The sequence below is a fragment of the Peromyscus maniculatus genome, chromosome 11, assembly GCF_049852395.1.
Source record: "Peromyscus maniculatus bairdii isolate BWxNUB_F1_BW_parent chromosome 11, HU_Pman_BW_mat_3.1, whole genome shotgun sequence".
Taxonomy (NCBI): Eukaryota; Metazoa; Chordata; class Mammalia; order Rodentia; family Cricetidae; genus Peromyscus; species Peromyscus maniculatus.
This window is the reverse complement of record NC_134862.1, coordinates 83,627,992-83,644,842: the sequence shown is the minus strand read 5'-3', so window position 1 is coordinate 83,644,842 and position 16,851 is coordinate 83,627,992. Positions and strand designations below refer to the sequence as shown.

Sequence of the window (16,851 nt, the reverse complement as noted above, 5' to 3'; positions counted from 1 at the left end):
TAAAGTAGGAGTGGAGGATGTTACCTAGCTGATTAGACATTTAAGGACTGTGAGGAGCATTGTGGCGTACGGGACTCACTGGGGCCATTAATAGTGTCCTTGAGAGGAGGCATATCTGTCTAGCCAGAGATGAAATTACCAGCTCTTCCATATCCTCACAGTATGTGCCCCACCTCCCTTTGGCCCCCTGCACATGCACACAGCATTTCTAAAGTGATTTCTTGGGGGATTGTTTTATAGCCCCTGAGCAGACCTACTGAGTACAGCTTCCTTTATGATCATCTGTACTGAAATGGCTCTTCTGAAAACTGACTGTGACCTCCTTCCTGCTAGATCAATGGGGCGTTTCTGCTTCTCTGCCTGCTTGATTTCAGTGGAACTGTGAATGGTTAAAAGGCCTTCCCTGAGACACCTCTTCTTGGTCTACGTGGCATAGTTTTTCCATATTTACCCTGTTCATCACTGGTTGAACATAGCTGAGCTATGAATGTGAGTTTTTCATGAAATTTCATACAGAATTATTCTTAAGACATCTCTTTATATACAGTGATTAAATAAACAGAACTTCAGAATCTGGATTACTTTTTTAAAGCTTCACAAGTTTGGGGCTTCTGAATGAATGGCAATTAGCAATAAGCTGGAGATATTTCATTCAGTTATTAGTATTTTTATAAGTCAAGTCCTTTCCATAAGCTTTGTTACAGGTGCTATAATTTGGAAGGCTTGCTCAAATCTGGAGTGCTAGGCTTCAAACCTCCCATCTCTACAGTTTCTGATCCTGCAGGGTTGAGGGATGTTGAGGATGAGAGGGAAGCTGGGTACCAAGTTTGCATTTCTAATTACTGGTCAGAAAACCATAATTTAAGAAGCTCTGATCAAGATTAAAAAGTAAATGTGAAATGTGGGAAAGGACCTCAGTATCAAGAAAATAGGTGAAAATTTTAGTTACAATTTATAGTTATTATACAAGCCTGTGACTACGTCATCTACTCAAATTACTGTGTTTTTGTTTTTGTTTTTTGTTTTTTGTTTTGTTTTGTTTTTTTTGGTTTGTTTGTTTGGCTTTGTTTTTGATTTTTTTGAGACAGGGTTTCTCTGCACAGCCCTGGCTGTCCTGGAACTAACTCTGTAGACTAGCCTGGCCTCAAACTCACAGAGATCCACCTGCCTCTGCTTCCCAAGTGCTGGGATTAAAGGCATGCATCACCACTGCCTGGCTTTTTTTTTTAATTATTTATACAGAAGGAGAACTTCATGGTCAATGCCAGTATAGCTAAACTGAGGACTTCCCTTGGGGAATATTTATAATTAAGCCAAAGCAATGTGATTATCTAAAATTAATTACACATGTTCATAGCAGCATTACTAGTACATCTAAAAATTAGCAACAGCCAAATTAGAATAATAACTAAATACTTTGAATATGCCTATAAAACATTTTATATAATACTTAAAAATTCCTCATGTTTACTTGTGTTAGAATTTGAGGTCTTGTAACCAAAATGTAATGATGTAAAAACAAATGATATTTTGTTTTTAAAAAGTGAAGCAACTGAACTTAGATCACATACAGTAACACTTTCCACCCCCAAACTCTCACATCCGTATCTTTTTAGGGATGAAAAGCTTACGGTTCTGAAGTAATCCATGTACTTTCTTGTTTCATAGAATAATATTTGATTATTATTGATTTTTAAGTTTTAACCACAAACAGAATTTTATCTCTTACATCATTTTAGGGTACTTGTTTGAAATTTCTATTTGGTTCATTCCTATACTAATTATCCCTTTTAATTGAAATGAAATTCAGATAACATAACATTAACCACTTTACCCAGTCGTGTGCTATTGCATATTCATCTGCAGTTGTTTGGGAGGTAGAGGCCCAGAGCCCAAGAATTCGAGGCAGCTTGAGCAACATAGCCAGACTCAAAAAAATATACATACTCTGGAGGAACTGATCTTCAAGTGCTCAAATCAGTGGAGGTTAGTGTTTTATAATCATCAGCCCTACCTAATTAAAAATCATTTTCATTACCACAGAGGAAATCCTGCACTGAATAGTTGTTCTTCACTCTGTCACCTCTAGACCTGACAACTGTCACTGCCTTTTGTCTCCCTGATGTACATAATCTGCATTCCATTAGCATTTTAAACAGATATAGTGTTGTTGTTTTCTTTTCTGTTATTTTTTGTTTGAGTACGTATCCGGGAAGGAACACTTCCCTCTGGCTTATCTGCTTACTGGCTGTTACTTTGCTCTGGAGTAGCTCAGAGTACTTTAACTGTGACTTCAGAGATCATGGTGGTAGAGCTTCATACTCAGCATGTTCATCATGGCAGGGGGGGTGGGTGGGGAGGAGGCTGAAGGTCAAGTTCAGCAGCCCCATCCAATAGAACTCATGATCTCTCGATATGCCACCATTACCATCACTGGTACCAACACAACTGCCAAATACATTTCTCTTTATGCTCTCTTCTGTTAGAATAACCTGTGTTTCAATTTTCTTTCATTCTCTCTCTTTCTCTCTCTCTCTCTCTCTCTCTCTCTCTCTCTCTCTCTCTCTCTCTCTCTCTGTGTGTGTGTGTGTGTGTATGTGTGTGTGTGTGATGTGTGCTTAAATGCATAGTAATATATGTGCAGATTCATGAACAGTCAGATGTGCATGCATGTAAGTTTGATTGTGTGGAGACCAGAGGTTGATATTGGGTCTCTTCTTTGATCATTCTACTATATCTTCTTTGATCATTCTACTATATTTACAGAGGTAGGGTTTCTTCATCCTATATCTTGTGAATTGGGCTATTCCAGCAAGTTGACTTGCCTCAGGGTTCCCATATCTGCCTCTCAAGTGCTGGTGTTACTGGCAGGCCATTGTATGTGTTGACTTTTCTGTGGATGCTGGAGATCCAAACTTCGGTCTTCATGCTTGTGTGACAAGCACTGCAGCCACTGAGCCATCTCCCTCTCTCTTGTTCGGTTCTTTAATCCTTCCACATAATGGATCTTGTCTTGAAAATGACCTGAACATCATGAAAAAGTGGAGAAAAGGAGAGATGATGGGAGGCATTGCAGCATCAAATGACCTGGTTCCTGGGCAAGGCTCGGCACATGGGTGAATGAGGTCCAGTGAGCCAGTTTCTTGGCTTCTAACTAGCGTTGCTGGTAGTCCTCTAGACAGCATGGCACGCAGGCTTCATAAGAAAGGGGATACTATGTGAAAATGTTGGTCTTTATCCCATCTCCCCACCACCAAACACTAAAGAAGTTCTTTAAACACGGGCAAACTACTCAAAGAGCTGTTAGACCTGGGCTTCCATTAATGTTATCCTTGCATGCTTTGCATGCCGGCTCTTTTATTTCTGGTCCTTATTAATGAAGACGTAATTAATGAAGTTTACCCTTGCCAGTGGACCAGAGCCCAGACAATTACAGTTTAGATAAATAATCTTGACTGTGATTCAGAGTAGGGACGAACATTAAAAACACTAATTCTGAGGTTCTAACTCAGATCCTGAGTGTGAGCATTCCTCTCAGTGTATGCACCCAGTCTGCATTTCTAGTAAGTTCTCAGGTATGTCTGGTTCATAGCAACATTTAAGGCGCACAAGTCTTTATTAGATTTGTATTGCATACCAATAACAAATATTATGAAATTTGCTCTTGAGAAAGACGTGCCAATATTTGTTTGGAAACAATATGTTAGAAAATATTTGATAAGCTTGGCTTAAGGTAGAAGTAGTTCTGTTTGATGTTAACAAGAAACATTCTCTGCAAATACTTCAAAAGTTCAGTGGAAGTCCATTTTGTTTACATTATTTATAATTAGGCTGATCTAAGCAAAGATCTAAACAGAGAGTTATAAAATGCAGAATGGACACCAAACATCATGAGCACATGTGCATTCAGTAAATATTTGCTGCATGAATGGTACACTTAAATTTGCTTTATTTCCCAAATAAAAAGCAAAGGAATGATGCCTTTAACCTCCCAGATTTTTCCTTCTCAAATATCACTTATAGTCTGGATGTTTGAATACTAGCAAATGCAACATCTGTAATTTCTCAAAAATATTGATCTTCATTCATTTGTTCAATATGCATTCATTGTCCATCTTTTATGTGGTCAGACATATGCTAAATTATAGGGATATGGTAGACTCTATTCTCATGGAGTTTTCTACCAGAGAGAACCAGTAAGTCAGTTATGCTAAGAAAAGGTTGATCACTGGGGAGACAAAAGAAATCTCAGAAAACATATCAATCAAGTCCACGAACCAGCCTGATATTTGTTTCATTTTGTCTATTGCGTCAAGGTGACTCAGCCTGAATTTTTTCATTATGGTTCAGAGCCTATAAAATGCGAGAAAAAAAAAAGAAGAATGTGTATGTGTTTGTGTGTAGGAATATGTGTGTGTTCTTGTGTGTGAACTTAGACTTTTGTGTAGGTGTGGGTACATGTGTGTGCATGTGCAAATGGAAGGCAGAAGTCAACGTGGGCATCATTTCTCAGGAGCCCTCCACTTTGATTTTTGAGACAGGAGTCTCTTATTGAAGCTCACCAATTAGGTTTGACTGGCTGACCAGAAAGCCTCAGGGATCAGCCTGCCTCGGCCTTCCCAGTGCAGGGATTTTTATAAAAGCATGTGCCATCATGCCCAGCTTTTGACATGCGTGCAAGCGACTAGACTTTTGTCTTCTTGCTTGTGCAGCCAACACTTCACTCATGACAATATCTCCCTAGAACTTAAAATAATAGCTTTATATGTCCAGAATTGCTAAGTATATAGAGACAGAAACTGGGCAACTGATTGCCTGGGGCTGGAGGTGGTACGCTTTAAATGAGTAAAGAGTATGACATATGAACTATAACCTAATAACATTATTGGGGTGATAGAGGGTTGGGAGCATATCTAAGTGATAGAATGTGGCATGCACATGGCCCTGTATTTAATCCTTAGCGTCAAAAGGAAGAAAACCACCTTTTAGTTTTCTCAATAGCACACTTACTTAGTTTCTTAAATGTTTGAGAGGATATATTGGAAAGCAGATTAATTCTTCCTTGCCTTCACTCCTTCCCTGCTGCAATCTTTTTATTTGTTTGTTTGTTTGTTTTGTTTTGCTTCATTTTGTTTTGTTTTTTTAGAGACAGGGTTTCTCTATGTAGTCCTGGTTATCCTGGAACTTGCTATGTAGAACAATTTGGCCTTGAACTCAGAGATCTGCCTGCCTCTGCCTTCCAAGTTCTGGGATTAAAGGTGTGGGCTGCCACCACCAGGCTCCCTGTTGAAATGTTGCTCCTGCCCACATCTGCTTTCTCTGGAACCCATCCATCAAACTGTACCCAAACCTACCTATCCAGGAAAGTTTTATTTTCCATTAATTAAAGTTGTTCTTTGACAATTTTATGCATGCATATAATGCATTCTAAATTGCTTTTACTCCCATCTCTAATCTCCCTCCCACCCCTATCATACCCAATACTTCCCTAGACACCTCTTTTCCACGTTCATGTCTATGATTTGTTTTGGGACCCACTGGGTTTAACCAGGGCCCTCTGTGTAATCATGAGTTTGGAACTATCCATTGGAGCTTCCTGGGCTCAGCAGTGACAGAAACTCTTCAGATGTTGCCTCACTGAACTTGTGATAGCCTTTGTTCTTCTTGCTTACGCAAGGTCATCCTGGGGGGTTTCCTTTCCTCACTGCAACAAAAAGGTTGTTCGTAGTCAGATTTTTCTTTGGGTTGCCAGCTCAAAAATAATGAAAGGGGGAAGACTTATTAATGATGAAAGCTTGGTCCCTAGCTTGGGCTTGTTCCTAACTAGCCTATATCTAAAACCATTTATATTAATCTATATTCTATCACATGGCATTACCTCTCTTCCATCCTGTTTCCTCTCCGTGTCGCCTGGCATCTCCCACTTACCTTGATTCCTCTTCCTCTTCCTTTCTCTCCCTGGAAATCCCACCTATATCTCCCGCCTAGCTATTGGCCATTCAGCTTTTTATTGTACCAGTCACAACAATACACCTTCACACAGTGTACAAATACCCCACAACAGCTGTTTGTCCCATAGTTCTACCTACATCCTCACTCAGTTCTCTTCTGCTTTACAGGCAAGCCATTCTTCCTGCCCTTATGTAGCCAGACAGAACTATAGCTCCACTTCCTGCTGCCTATCTCAGCCTGAATTTTCTTTCTTAGTGCATATAGACTTCCTATATGCACTACATGTTCCTCATGGAACAGCTCTTTTCTGATCTCTTAGAGTAAACACTCAGCTCCACCCCATAACATCCAACTGGTTATGTAAATAACTAGATTTTCTTTCTTGCTTATTCTTGGGTCTATTAAAACACAACTTTCTAAAATTTTCCCTTCCTTTCTCTCCCCATAGGCCCTTGATTCAGGCCAGCAGTTCTGATTTCATGGCTCTTTCAAAAACCCAATCACATCGTTTCCTATTTCCAAGGTTACTGTAACCATGTTCTTGATTTAGGATGCTATTAATTCCCTTTGTATATCAACCCTTATTGAGGTTCACAGAGCATGGACAATGAATAAATAGGTCAGTTAATGCATACAGCTTTAACAAAAGTGCCACCTACTGAGGACATGTAAATGGAGAGTTATTTTACTCTTAGTATTAATTGTTAATGTATTTTCAACACTTTTTTCTTCAGTTTTTCCATAGCTCCATCCACACTGGCATGTTTCAAGTCTCCTGGTTGTCTCTGATTATGTTTGTTTTCTTTGGTCCAGAGCCTTGGATTTGCCCTCCAATTTGTCTGAATTCAGCATCAGTTGTCAATAGCAGCTAACTGGAAGGAGGCAGAATGCCCGAGAAGTAACACCAACCAAACCAGACTTCTTGTTTCAATTAGATTACTTAATACAGGGTTTTCCAGTTCTCTTCAGACCCATTAGCCAACTAAGTATTTTGAAAGACTGTCAGGGAAGAGAAGTTGCAGAATTTGAGAGATGTGAGAGAATGAATCTGAGAGGAATGGAACTTCAGCTTTTCCTAAGATTTATATATAGATATAAAATTTTTATGAACCAAAGAGATGGCGGGTGACTTATTGTTCTTGCCCAGCATTATTAATGCACTACTCATATTTATGCAATGTAATAATAGACTTCTGTGTGCATTATTGTATGTATGACTCTCCAACATCGTTATTTCTAAATATAACCTGTGGCTTTTTAGTTGACATGCAAAATTTGCAGTGAATGTTATTTAAAGAATATCACAAATTGAGTGTTGCAAACCAAAAATCATTCTTCTTAACACCTTTAAAGGTCTCTAAATACCGTAGGTATTTCATGTGTATTGTTACATGTTTTTAAAGTACATATAAAATATTCTTTTAAAGAAAATGTTATATAATCTTTTTCTCCTTAAATTTGTATTTCACTCTAGCTTCCCTAGTATGTTTTATACTTGTAAGTCTTTTACTTTTTATTGTTATTCTTTTTGGTGAAAGGAAGTAGATATGTAAGCTTTACCTTTATTCAGTGGCCATAAAGCTTAAAATATTAAAAAAATTCCTATGGATTAGTTATTTCAGTGAATAACAGGAGTTGATCAAATATCATAAATATGCTATGAACTTAGTAACTAGTTATTAAACCTAGAATTTTGCACTTTGGTGACTTACCTCTTTACAGAGGAAATGTTTTTGTTCTGTGTGCTTTGTGAATGAATGCTGCTTATCTAGAAAATAAAAGGAGACTAAGCAGGATGGAAGCAATCCCTTTCTGTTATCAATGGGAGCAATTCCTTTCTGTTGTCAATGGGAGCAATCCCTTTCTGTTGTTAAAGGGACAGAAGGGAATACTCAAATGGGCAGGAGGAAGTACCTGCTTGTTTCAAAATAAGGACATTTCCTATCCAATCTCCTAGGAGAGAAGCAACAAATGGAGCTTGAGGGTTTGCATACTAATCGCTATTTGACTCCCCATGAATACACACCATCCTGAACACCTGTAGGGACTGACCAGATGCCTATTTAAGAAGAGGAGGCAAGCAGAGTTGCTGTAGTCCCTAGAGGAGAGATTGCAAAGAATATGGGTCAGAGGTCTAAGGAATAAGGAAGAATAGACAGCAGTCTAAAATGGAAGGGAAAAAGAAGCTGCAAAACACTGAGTGCTGAATCACAGGCAATGGCTTGAAGAAATTTTTGAAAGTGTTTGTTTTTAGGTTTGATGGCTAGATACGTACTAACTTACCAGCTGAAGACTGTGTAACAGGTATCATTTCTACTGAAAACTCAACCCAGCCTCAATCTCCTATGCATGGTTTTAAAATAATGTTAAAAAGCTACATTTACCAGGGCATGGTCCATATGCCTGTCAATCTTGCACTTGGGAGGCAAAAGGATCAGAAGTGTAGGGCCAAACTGAACAGCACAGCAATATCTGAGGCCAGCCTGAGGTACAAGAGACCCTATCTCCAAAAACCAATAAACTACATTTTTTAAATAGAGGTAAAATCCAATCACTCAGTCAGTCTTTCATCACACATAAATGAATGTTCCAAACCATTCTCTATAGCCGTCATAAATTGTTGTGGAAACAAAGATTAAATATTCTTATTTTCCAATTATCTACATTCATATAGGGCAGAAAATGTGCATATAGTGGCTATGTAGTGTCTGCTGACTGTAACTAAGCAATTATAAAAACAATGAAGAACACAGGAAACAAAGATGATTTAGGAAACATGAATGATTTCACAATGAAAATAATATTCAAATAACACCCAATGACTCACAGTAATCCTAGGAAAGACATTGGCATAAAAATAATAAAAATAGTAAAGAGAAATAACTTTACAGATGTTTAGAAATTGAAAACACCCTTGCATAGGGTTGAATATGTAGTTTTGTGAATTTCACATATAAAGTAGAAGGTCAAGAGATGCCATTCGATGAGACAAGAAAGGGACAAAGATCCCCAAAGGCCTATGCCAACTGCTGAAGAAGTTGAATTTGCGATGGGAAATTTTCAGAGTTAGAATTTTTGTTCTGGTAGGCATCTGGGAGCTCAATCTGAGGATGGGAAACAGGAGGCCAGTGAGGAGACTACTGTCAAGGTCAGGAGACAAGGACCTGGATCAAAGGGATGGCTAGAGGTGAGACATGGGAGAGTCTTGCCAATGGATTTCATATATGAGAAAATAGGTTCAAATTTCCAGAAAACCAATGTGATTTAAAAATTAAAGACTGATCTTGCAAATATCAAGCACAGGGGCCGGAGAGTAGTAACCAAACCTGCCTGGATTCATGAGCCTATCAATACAATCAGAAATACTGCTGTTGTGTTCTATAATATAGAAATCTGCTACTGCCTTACACGTATACCCTTGAGGGGGATTCCACAGCCTGGGGCTTTGTTCCAATTTCATTCTGTTGCTGTGACAAATTTTACCAAAGCAATGAAGGGGAAGAAATAGTTCATTTCTCATTTAGTCCCAGGCCATAGTCTATGCTTAGGGAATGGTACCCCATAGAGAGTTGGGGCCTCTTATACCAATAATCAAGACAATGACTCATGGACACGCCCATAGGCCAACCTGATATTAGTCAATGAAGACCGTCTTTTCAAGTGAGTCTATACTGGGTCAAGTTGCCAGTTAATGCTATGAGGCCAGCATCAAATCCTGGCATTAAAAAAAAAGGCACTAGCAATTTCTCCTGGCAGGCCTCTTTTCATCTAGGAAAAAATTCCCAGAGGTGTACCACTATCCATGTCAAAACCAATTAACTGAAAGGAGATGGGTGAATTCATTGGCTTGGACCAACTTTCTACAACATGGTAGGTGGAAGGTTTTTGGTGAACGTAGAATCCAATGCCTGAACCTAAGTGTGGTTCTTCTAGTGAGGGAAACTATAAATTCCAAAGCAGTAAATTAGTAGTCCCAGTTTGCTGGCTTAAAGGAAAATGCTGAGTCGTTCACTGAGATTGGATCAGACAGGACAGCAGCAGATGCTGGGAAATGACTGAAGAGCCACAGGACATATGGAACCTAGGATTCTAGGCCACATGGAGAGTGTTTTGTGGGCAGTTAGGCATAGTATCTGAGAATCATGAGCAGAGGGCTGCTGGCTAAAGTCAAAAGCATGGATGAGGAATAAGATGAGATTATGAAAATTAAGTTCTTATGGAGGAACTTCAACCCATTGAGGAAAGCAAAGAAAGAAAGGGAAACAATAGAGAAATGCCAAGAGAAAGTAGATGCATACCCTCATGAACTCTGAAAGAAGTAATGGGGGGTTCGCCTTTATCAAACATGACCATGAACTATTGTCCTTCCTGAAAACCACAATGTAGCAAAACCAAGCAGCTGGAAGTAAGAGTGAACAGGCAAGCATTGCTCTGTTTAAAGCATCATAGACAGGTCTTTCTGGCTTTTATGGATATGTACACAGGAAAGTCTATCCTATGTGCCCAGGGAAAAGCAATCTGGGGAGAGAGTACCATCCTGGCAGGTGGGGAAGACACTGCTGAGCACAGTCAGTGTGCTGTGGCCTGCCTCTTGGGCATCAGCCTAAATGCCTTATCGAAAAAGAAGTTAACAGAGTTGGGCCTACAAAACCCTTTGTGGTTGGCCCTCCTCTTCCTTTCAAATGAAACTCATGAGAACCTCTTGGAGAGTAACTTGATGTCTGCTCCACTCTCCTCCTCAATAACATGGTCTAGTGGTGATAATTAACACCATTTTATCTAAGGAAAGCTGGAGGAAACCAGCAGTGAGCCATGTTGGGTCATGTATTGGCAGCTCAAGGTCCAGAAATCTATGATCCTTCCCATTCCGATGCATGGGTCCTAAACAGAAGCCACTCCTGTCTATATGTGCCACAGCTGCCACAGAGCTCTCTCATCCATTCCCTTATGGAATATAACAGTTTGCTGCCATATTGCCTTGGGGTTGCATTGCCTATCCTGAATATATCCTAGCACTTTCCTCCGAGATTAAGATCTTTGATTACTTTGATACCTTTGATATCCATAAGTCAAAAAAATACATAACCATACATCATATTTTCTTTGGTTGAAAAATCTTGTTTCAAAGCATGATATAATTTTTCCTGGGATGAGATGATGGTCAGTTCAGCCCAGACAATGTCACTTGGAAAAGTAAATTAATCTATTTGGATTTCAAAGTCCTGTATCATGTGGGATGCCTTGATATTTCTGCTTTGAAATTGCTAGCCACTGCTGAGTCTTTTCATGACACTTTGGAGATTTATAGTTAGGACTTCTGAATTTGCCTCTCACAATATTTCAACTTCTCCGGCTTCAAGCGAATTGCAGTCACTCCTTTGTAGGCAGAGGACCACTGCGTTTGAACTTGATGTGCCTTATAATCAGAGACATGCAAATTAACAGGAAGATATCCTTTCCCATTTGTTTTTTCAGACGGGCAAAAGTCATGTGTGGTCACACCAAGTGTTTACAAGTACATGTAGCAACAGGGACCCACATTTTACCCCGGGGAAAGAATGCTGGCATCAGCTCTTGGAAAGCAACCTATGGAAGCTAGTCCAGTTCAAGCTGAGCCCAACCTGTGACCCGGCATTTGCCCCATGTCTCCTGTAAAAATCTGCCACTGGCAGGCATAAATAAACAAACATTAAAAGTGTTCTGTGTAGCGCTATTGGCTACAGAAGACAAGCAGAAGTGCCCCCTGCATTCTCTCAGTTAGATGAAAGGATATGATTCATTTTAATAGTCAGCAGAGGGATGAACAGATGTCTGCAAGTACCCACGGGTGTAAAATCTCAAGCATGTAATTCTGAAATGGGAAGTAGAGGGTGATGTTATTTAAGTAAAGAAGTATTACACACTCTCAAAAACTACTCATGCATACAACATAGGCTAAAACACAAGCAGTGAATGGTAAGATGCATACCGAGGGCGGAATGCTGGTCATCTCAGTGACGACATTCAGAAGGAGTTACCGGAGGGATCTGTAAGGTTGTCTCTCTATATACTCATATTATTTTGTTTTCAAAATTGAGACTGTAAAATAAAGATGAGAAATGGCAATACTGTTTTCATCTTGGTGATTGTCACATAGGGTTTATTATCTTTTCCATCTCTCTCTATGAAATATTAAACAGTTGGAAATTTTGAAAGAAGGCCACTTTGTGTGGCCAAAGAACGTAACACAAAGAAGATAACAGCTAAATTGGATAGGTGGGGTTTGAGACAGACCTCTGCTAAGCTTTTCTGTAAGAGGCCACATAATGACTATTCTTTGACATTGTGGGCACCATGGTCACTGCCTCCAGGACTCATTCTGCCCTTACAATACAAATGCAGCCATAGTTGAAAGATAAATGAGAGGGTGTGCCATGTTCCAACACAAGCTTCTTTACAAAACAGAGCCTTGGGTTTGGTTTGGCCCCATGGGCCATAGTTTGCCTCAGTTTAGAGTTGCCAGGGGGAGATAAGCTGTTTCAGCAACAAGCAATCCCAAGCAAAGGGTGATCTTGGAGACCAAGGAAATCTGAATGGGTCTCTAGAGAGCTAGACAAGGAGCTAAACATTACCTTCCCAGTATAAGACTCAAAATTACAGATGAGGTACCTTTGGTTGTTGAAGCTGTGGCTATAGAAAACCTATAAACAACAATTCCTGGTGATTAACATGGTTGGGGGTTTGGGTTTGCATTGTTTTGCTTGGTTTGAGGCTGCCTCATGGGGGTAGTGGAGAAGTCTATCTCGGATGCTTTCCTTCATCCTTCCTGGGTGTTCTGGAATTCTTTGGATACAGAAAATGTTCTGGCCTCATTCTGTTCTCGACTCCTACACAGTCCAATTCAGTCTTGCCCTGATGTCTAAAATCCAGCAAGGTCAGTGCAAGAGTGAAGTGCCCAGCTTCACTGCACCTCTGGCTGTGGCTCATCTGCATATACCCGGTGACTCAGCGCGGCTCTACCTTTTTCTAGAAATCACAAGTTTCCTGTCGTGGAGCCTCTCTTCAGTCTTGACCCTTCTATGAAGAGCTGATAGAAAGGACTTGTTCTTCTTTGGCTGCCTCGGTGGTGGGCTGCTCTGGCTTCAAAGGTCAGGCCCAAGGGCGTTCACTTAGGAGAAATACTTCCACTACCAGCTCTCTTTTTTATACAGTCTACTTTGGCCAACCTAGTCTGCTTAGGCCATCAGCATTTATAGTCCTGGCACACTTTGCAAATTGACAACATTGTCAGGCCAGAAGGATGGTTAATAAAACCAACAGGAGTTATTTATGAGTTTCTTCTGATACAAGCCAAACACAAGATGTGTGAGTCAAACGAAGAATCCTTGTGCTGTCATTACTGGCAATCTCAGCAGCATTCCTGAGAGGTGGTTATATGCCAGTCAGTTCTCTGCATAGAAAGGGGGTTCAGACAGCACGGAAACACTAAATGTAGGTCCCTGTTGGCCCCCTGACATGTGTGTGGGATGGATGATAGACTGAAGACAGAGATGTGCACCTTCTCTCCTCCTATGACCCTTACAGGAGCAAGGGCCAGCAGAGTAGGTGTCAGTGGCAGCAGTTGGCTCAGCTGCCCCTAAAGTAATAAGGACACCTCCCAGGAGTCATTGTAGCCAAAGAGGTAAGCAACTGGCTTACCTGTCCTGGCACTGGGATGCCAAGTCCTTGGCCAGCTTCTTATTGCTACATGTGAAGGAGAAATGAGATTATGTGATACACAGAGAGAGTGAGAGAGACAGAGAAAGAGAGAGAGAGACAGAGAGAGAAAGAGAGAGAGAGAGAGAGGGAGGGAGGGGATGGAGAGGAGAGCCAGACTTGGCTCCAATTGTACAGATTTCATCAGTATCTTTCCCTTTCCTAAAAATTGGAAGTTTGCTTTACTTCCTCAGTTCTTGGGAGACACAGCTTCCAGGGGTGGGTGCCAGATGTTTGCATGCTCTTTTAAAGTGTTCAAAGAATGCCTGTTACTAATCACCACATCGAATATTGTTCACACGAAGAGTTTCTGCCCCAAATCGATCTGAGCATGTTTTAGCTCTCTTCTCCCTGACAACAGTGAGAAGCTGCTGAAGGAGAAAGCATGCACTTTGAGCCTACCAAGAGTCCACCATAAGCTGTCGCTGGAGCTAGGAGCAGAGGACGAGGCTGACCATAAATCTTTCCTGGCTGAGACTTGAAAACTTTTGGTTTTGTTTACTCAGAATGTTAATAATTTTGGAAATTATTAAAATAGAACCCAAAGACTCTCCTTTTAAGAGGCTATTGAGATCACAAATCACTCCACAGATACAAAAAGCTGAGCAAATCCAAGTCTCAACTCTTGCCATGGGGCTGCTGGAAGTGTGGCCAGATTCACATAACACTGCATGTGTGGAACCAAGGAGGCGTGAGAAGAGCCCTTAAAAGAAGCTTGGACTTAAAAATTTAATAATTGTGGTGTACAAATGTTTTTATAACAGGAAAAAGCAAACCTTTTTTCCCCTCTCTTGGTTCTTCAATGTTCCTTCCTGTTGGTCAATGTCATCCATACTCTCTAACATATTACCCAGTGTTTCTGGTAGCACCACCACCAGGACACATTCTTTTTGGGTTTTTCTTCCCTACCTTATCTTTTGAGAATGGATCTCACTGAACCTGGGGCTCAGTGATTAGCTAGATCGGCTACCCAGTAAGCCCTGGTTCCTCCTTTCTCTGCCCTCTAGCCTGGAAGTCACAGGTGTGTGCCTCAATGCCAGGCTTTTCTTTACACAGTTTCTGTGGATCTAACCCCAGGTCTTCATGCTTTTACAGGAAGCACCTTCCCGCAAAGCCATCTCCTCAGCCCGTCCTTTTCAGATTTTGAGAGGCTCCTCTGCCCTAGACTTTAAATGACCCGGACTCTTCCTGCTTCATCTTCAAGTACAATAGGTGCATTTCCCTCATACTTTCACATCCTCTGTGACTATGGGTCTCATCATTAGTTCGTTTTCTTTTACTAAAACAAAGTACTTGAGATAATGTAAAAGGAAGAAATGTAGCTAGAGTTTTCTCTCCAGGTCCCACCAAGCCCAGCAGTCCGACAGCCCACTTATAAAATAATCACTCAGATGCTTGTATTATTGTAAACTGTTTGGCCTAATGGCTCAGGCTTCTTGTTATCTAGTTTTTATATCTTAAATTAACCCATTTCTATTAATCTATACTTTGCCACGTGGCTCATGGCTTACCGGTACCTTACATCTTTCTTGTCATGGCGGCAGCGTCTGGCAGCATCTCTCTGCCTCAGCCTTCCACTTCCCAGAATTCTCTTCTCTGCTTGTCCTGCCTATACTTCCTGCCTGGCTACTGGTCAATCAGTGTTTTATTTATTAACCAATCAGAGCAACATATTTGACATACAGAACATCCCACAGCAAAGAAAAGTCTTCTTTGGCTCACAGTTTGGAAGGTTTAGTTCCATAGATGAATCTATGGAGAAGTGCCAGATCAAGGGAGGGGTGTGCAGCAGAGAAAGCTGCTTGCTTTATTTACAGCCCAGAAATGAATGAGAAAGAGAAGGCAACTTGTTGTAGTGGGGTGGCTGGTCTCTGGTGGTGACATATTGTCCCAGCTATTGTCATTTGTGTTCTTATACTTACGTTGGGGCATCTGGATTTGGAGTGATTATAGGTCTAGGTGCCAATTTCTGGATTTGTCTTTATTGGGTGGGTGCTTTCTTCCTTAGTTTCTCTTTCCTCTTTGGTCTTCTGGATCCCATGACCTGAGGTGAAGTAGAGAGTCTGTCCCCATTGGGGGCTGGACTTCTGATGTCTTGGATGACCTCTGGTCCAGCAGGGGGTTGATGCACAAGTTTGGGGCTGAAGTTCTGGCTATGTCTGTGTGTGGTCTCTGAAGTAGCTGAGGGTCCTATGGGTTCAGATGTTGGTCTCTAGTTTACATTGGACTAACCTAGGCCCTCTGCATATATCTGACAGTCATGTAGCTTAATCTTCTTGTGGGACTCCTAACAGCTGTCCCTGACTCTTTTGCTGGTTTTGGGGGCCCTATTCCTTATACTGGGTTGCCTTGCCCAGCCTTAATACAAGGCAAGGTGCTTAGTGTTACTACAACTTGATATGCCATGTTTTGTCGCTATCCATGGGAGGACTGCCCTTTTCTGAATAGAAATGGAGGAAGAGTGGATGGAGAGGTGGGAGGCAGTGGGGAGGAGAGGGGAGGGACTAGGCAGAGGGGAGGAGAGGGGAGGGACTAGGCAGAGGGGAGGGAGGAGAAACTGCATCAGGATGTAAAATAAATAAATTAATTAAGGAGAGAGAAAGTGGGGAAGAAGAGGAGGAGAAGACAGACACTGGTCCCACACTCTCTTTCAAGGGCATATCCACAATGACTTAAAATGCTTCCTACCAGGTTTTATCTCTTGAAGGATCCACCACATGCAAACTTTGGGGCACTCACATGGAATCTGAGGGATGTCTGACCACACAACTGTAACAGGAAAATACTGGTATTGACAGAGCTCCTGATAGTGTTTACGCTAGGATCAGTTCTCCAGGAACACTTGATGACAGAAGGAATCATCTCTGGAATGTTTTACAAAGTCACTAGTCACTTAGACCTGGACTAGTAACAGTGATACACACTGTGATTTAGCATAGGCATTTTTAACATAACTGTATAAGAGAGAGATAGCTACATTCAGGGAAGCCTCGATGACAGAGCTGGGATGCCTGGATTCAAATGCTTCCCATACAGGCTTTGTGATTTTGGCAAGTTGCATAGCCTTTCCAAGCCTGTTTCCTCATCCATGAAATTGGGAAAGCAGTCATACCTACTTAATGCAACTCTGGTTGTTAATTACATTTACACATGAAAGCAAACAGA

At 41.0% G+C, this 16,851-nt stretch overlaps 1 protein-coding gene across 2 annotated transcripts in view; it reads left to right on the top strand.

Moving 5' to 3' along the window:
• Positions 1 to 16,851, top strand: part of Grem2 (gremlin 2, DAN family BMP antagonist) — a 99,148-nt gene that overhangs the window by 77,537 nt on the left and 4,760 nt on the right. The window lies entirely within an intron of this gene.